A 5623-nucleotide genomic window follows, 5' to 3' on the forward strand; every position below is an offset into this window, starting at 1 on the left:
AATCGTTCATTTGCATGCATTATTTTCACCTAGTGCTCCCTTGTGTTTCCCTAACGCTCCCTAACACTTCCTAGCACTATTTGGCACACCTTGGAACCTAGCACATATTGGCTGCATGTCACTCTGGCATGCTAGAATGACTTAGCACTACTTAGCATGCCATGTCACTCCCCTCTTACCACACCTGGAACTCATTGACACTCCATGTCACACACTCTCATTCATTCATTTCCATGCATTTTGACCTAGTGCTCCCTTGTGTTTCCCTAGCACTCACTAACACTCACCACACATTGGCACACCTAACTGCAATGAGTTTCACTAATATTCAATCCAAAAACCCTTCCAGAGTCTAGATAGTTACTTGTTCTTCACTAAGATATTAGGGTTAAGTTTATTGTATAGTGTTCAATGTGAAAATATTACTAGGTGTTTTTATCGCATAGAGTAATTATGATCTTCCCCATGTACACAAGGATAACTGGGAAGTGTTTCCCATAATCATGCAAGTGGAACTTCAACATGTACATCAGGGTAACCACAAAATATTTATCATATTTATACAATGCAAGGTTATAGGAAAATATTTATACTATATACATGAATATACTAAGATCAGGACCATTAGCATCATATCTACATATTTACCACAAGACATGGGTCATTACAACCCCTTAAAAATAGCCATAAGGCCTTCCTCTTTTGTAGCTCCTTGACCACAAGGGTTTAATTGAAAAACACATAGTTCCTTTAAAGATTTTTAGGTTGAGGCAGCCACTTCAAGCCCTTGAACTTAAAGATAATCAAATATTTGCAATTTGTTACAATAATAAGTCCATTATGCACACTCCTCATCTTAGAGTTGGGTAGAGAGGGAGAATACTCGATTGATGCCAACCATGTAAATGAAAAACTTTGCCTACTCATTGGTTGGACACTCCACCACTAGTTGACACCACTAACACACACCAAAAGTACAAGATACCAATAATATGTGCCCTACACCCAAGGGCTTAGACTACACCTCCATAAAATGTACCTTCAACTTTAGATGTCCCAAAACAGTAATATCCTAACCCTAGCCTATTTGTTAGATTTTTGTAACTTTCTCCTTAACTAACATTTGTTTTTAACTATTTAATCCACTTACCAGATACTCTCTCTTGTTTGCACCCACCTAGTATACAATAACACTTATGTTTTTAATACAACCAAGTTAAGAGGGCATGTTTCTTTCTTACACTTAAATGTTTTTAATACAACCAAGTTAAGAGCACGTGTTTCCTTTTCAAATTCCAAAAGTATAACATGTCTATCTCTATAAAGTAACAACAAAATCATTGCATAAAAAGGGTAAGATTAAAATAAAAATAAAATTTGATTATTATTATTATGATAAATACACCAAATATGGAAAAATTGTTTTCAAACACAACCATAAAAAAAGTGTTATATTATCAAATACAACTATAAACTTATTAAGCCAGCCTAGATCCATCTTAACCCGAATCTATCAAGCGCCGAGAGAGATCCAATCTCTCGATGTTCAAACCTCTTTTTTGGCGCTTCATAGATCCAGGTTAAGATGGATCTAGGCTGGTTATATAATACTATATAATATCTATATTTGTATCTATGCGTCTCTTTCTTATTCCCTCTCTCTATCTCACCCCCCAAACATACTCACTCTCTCTCCATATCTATCTCTCTCTTATCTCTATCTCTCCTCTCCCTGTCGCTCCCTTGTCACTCCCTCTCTCTGTGTACCTTTCTCCCTCTATGTCTTTCTTCTTCCTTCCCTCTCTCCCCCTATAACTTCATCTCTCTCTCCTCTCTCTTAGTCCTCTCTCTCCCTTTCTCTCTCACCTCCCTCTGTCCCCCCCATCACTCTCTCTCTCTCCCCCCTCCATCTTTGTGCCTCCATATCTCTCTCTTTCCCTTCTCTCCCTATCTTTACCCCACCTATTCTCTCTCTCCCCTCCTCTCTTCTTTCCCTTTCTCTCTATCCATCTATCCGTTGTCACTCCCTCTCTCTCTCCACCTCTATCTCCCTATGCCTTAGTTCTTTCCTCCCTCTCTCTCCACCTCTATTTACTTATGCCTTAGTTCTTTCCTCCCTCTCTCTCCCCCTCCAATTCCATATCTCTCTCTCCCCCTCCAACTCCATATCTCTCTGCCCCACTCTCTTCTTCTCTTTCTCCCCTCTCTCTCTTCCTACCTCCTTCTCTCTGTCTCCCCCCATCACTCTCTCACTCTCTCTTTCTCTCCCTCTCTCTCTCTCCACCCTCCATCTTTTTCACTATCTCCCTCCCCCTCTCTTCCCTTCACTTTGCTTGCTATCATCACTTGGATCCTTAGTTAAGATAGATCTATGTTGGTTCTTACTAATATTTGTATTATATAAATTTCACATCTTTAAATACAAAATTATTCTCATTTTTAATTTGATTAAAAGCTTAATTTAATTTATATGGGAATAATTTTAGTAGTCGTGAGGATAGAGGGTTTATATATATCTCAAAACTAATTACAACCCTTTTCCTATTAGCTTAAAAAAAATGCTATAAAATTAAATTAAATTAAAATATTTTTATTGTGAAATAAGTTATGGTTTTTGGGCATGTGGTATTGATAAGGCATGATATTGGTCCATGGTATTGTAACAAAGCCTATTTACAAGTTAATAATATCCATGGTAAAGTGGGGTTGAATATCGATGGTTAAGAATCTTGTCACGTTGTTATAAAATGTTTAAATTGTGAAATAATATATGATTTTTTGGCATGTGGTATTGATAAGCCATGGTATTAGCCCATGCTATTGTAACAAAGCCTATTCACAAGTTCATAATATTAATGTAAAAGAGGGGGTGAATATCCATGATTAAGAATCCTGTCATATTCTTATAAAATATTTTGATTTTGAAATAAGTTATGTTTTTCGGGCATGTGATATTGATAAGCCATGGTATTGTAAAAAACTCTATTTCCAAGTTAATAATATCCATGGTAAAGTGAGAATGAATATCCATGGTTAAGAATATTTCATATTGTTATAAAATATTTTGATTGTGAAAGAATGTGGTATTGATAAGCCATAGTATTTGCCCATGGTATTATAACAAAACCAATTTTTTACAAGTTAATAATATGCACTGTAAAGTGGGGGGTGAATATCCATGGTTAAGAATCTTGTCATATTGTTATAAAATATTTTGGTTGTGAAATAAGTTATGGTTTTTGGGCTTGAGGTATTGATAAGCCATGGTATTGGCTCATGGTATTGTAACAAAACCTATTCACAAGTTAATAACAAAATCAACATATAATAAATTGAATTTTATTATTTTTATTATTAATTGAGCCATCATGTAGATTTTTGCACTCATCCCCGTATTTTTGACTTTTATTATTATTATTACTATTATTCTTTAACTAAGCCCATATTTAGAATTGTTTACAAACTTAAATTACACCTAAACATCTACTCTATACTATATAGATATTATATTTATTGTTTTTAGGGAGGGAAATTTCAACATTTTTTTAAAAATTTAGCTTTAATTTTGATGTAACAAAGCCCTCATAATTCCAATATTCATTTACTTTCTAAAACAAGTAGTATATTTTCACTTTTCATAGGGCGAAGGGAAAACTAGTAGATATTTTCACTTCACAGGGTGGGAGGGAAAACGAGATCGAAGAGAGTTATGAATTAAATTTTCACTTTTCGTAAGGCGGAGGGAGGGAAAACTAGTAACATATATTCACTTTTCACAGGGCGGGAGGGAAAACGATATTGAAGAGAGTTGTGAATTAAGGTTTTACCAGTAGCAAATTGATATCGAACCCCATCATTAGATCTTCAATCCATTAATGGTGCCCCACCATTAGATCTTCAATCCATTAATGGAACCCAGGTATGTTTCATTTCTAACCTCGCTGCATTTACACCCCACATGTAGTCTTCTTCCACACAGGGAGGAGTACACACATCTTAGATCTCTGGTTCAAAATTCACTATTTTTTTCATCCTTGCTTTTAAGTTTACAAGTAGCATATTTTCACTTTTCATTACGGAAGGGAAAACGAGATTGAAGAGAGATTGAAGAGAGTTGTGAATTAAGGTTTAGGGAAAACGAGATTGAAGAGAGTTGTGAATTAAGGTTTTACCAGTAGCAGACTAATATCGAACCCCACCATTGGATCTTCAATCCATTAATGGCGCCCAAGTATGTTTCATTTCTAACCTTACTGCATTTCCACCCCACTTTTAGTCTTCTTCCATAGAAGGAGGACTGGTTCAAAATTCACTATTTTTTTCATCCTTTCTTTTAAGTTTAAGAGTAGCATATTTTCACTTTTCACAGGGCAGGAGGGAAAATGAGATTGAAGAGTGTTGTGAATTAAGGTTTTACCAGTAATATTGAACCCCACCATTGGATCTTCAATCCATTAATGGCCCCCAGGTATGTTTCATTTCTAACCTCGCTGCATTTCCACCCCACTTTTAGTCTTCTTCCACAAAAGGAGAAGTACACACACCTCAGATCCCCCACCATTGGATCTTCAATCCATTAAGTTTACAAGTAGCATATTTTCACTTTTCACAGGGCGAGAGGGAAAACGAGATTGAAGAGAGTTGTGGGTTAAGGTTTTACCTCTTCAATCCATTAATGGTGCGTATGTATGTTTCATTTCTAACCTCCCTGCATTTCCACCCCACTTTTAGTCTTCTTCCACACAAGGAGGACTGGTTCAAAATTCACTAGTTTTTTCATCCTTTCTTTTAAGTTTAAGAGTAGAATATTTTCACTTTTCACAGGGTGGGAGGGAAAACGAGGGAACATAGGTAAAATCATATGTATTTGTCCCTCTTTTATGGTTTGTCTCTATAGATTTGGTTTTACTGGGTGTACACTGTATGCATCTCAAAATTTATCTTTAGGAAATCCTATTTTTATTATTTCCAAGAAAAACTCTCTGGGGAATCCTAATGGATGTTTCCCCATATTCATGGATGGCATCCTTGGTAAACCCGTTGGCATTGACTAGTGCACCTCACCCAAGGGATTTCAAACAGGGCACCTGCCAGCACAGAACTAGCCAAATACCCAGTAACATTAATGACATTTGGTTGGGCTAACCCCTTGGGCTCAATAAATAATAATCAACTATGTACTATTTTCCAAATTAACATATTGATGCTATTTAACATTTTGTTAGAGTAACCATAAAAATCCAAGCATGTTCCTATTTTTATTTTGGTTTTTAATTCCTTATTTGGTGTGGTGACAACTTTATATGATTGTATAGATGTTTATTTTTGTCAGAGTATATGTTGAAAAGTAGATGATCTCTTACATTCTACCTTGTCTGTTATGTATTGATGGAGTTCAGTTTCATTAGTTGTGACCAAAGAACTGTGTCAGGCATGCATACAAGGATTCTTTTATCACTATTTATAAACTGAACATTGTCCTTAAACAAGCAAAGTAGATCCTTAATGCTACATGCTTGTATTTAAGGGAACTTCCAATCCTAATAAATGAGGTGAAATTTAAGTGTTTCCAAAATCTAAATCTCAGGTTTTGTGAATTCACTCATACATGGTCTTGGAAAAG

The sequence above is a fragment of the Pinus tabuliformis genome, chromosome J, assembly GCF_031772625.1.
Source record: "Pinus tabuliformis cultivar Carrire ecotype Pingquan chromosome J, CPIR1, whole genome shotgun sequence".
Classification (NCBI taxonomy): Eukaryota; Viridiplantae; Streptophyta; class Pinopsida; order Pinales; family Pinaceae; genus Pinus; species Pinus tabuliformis.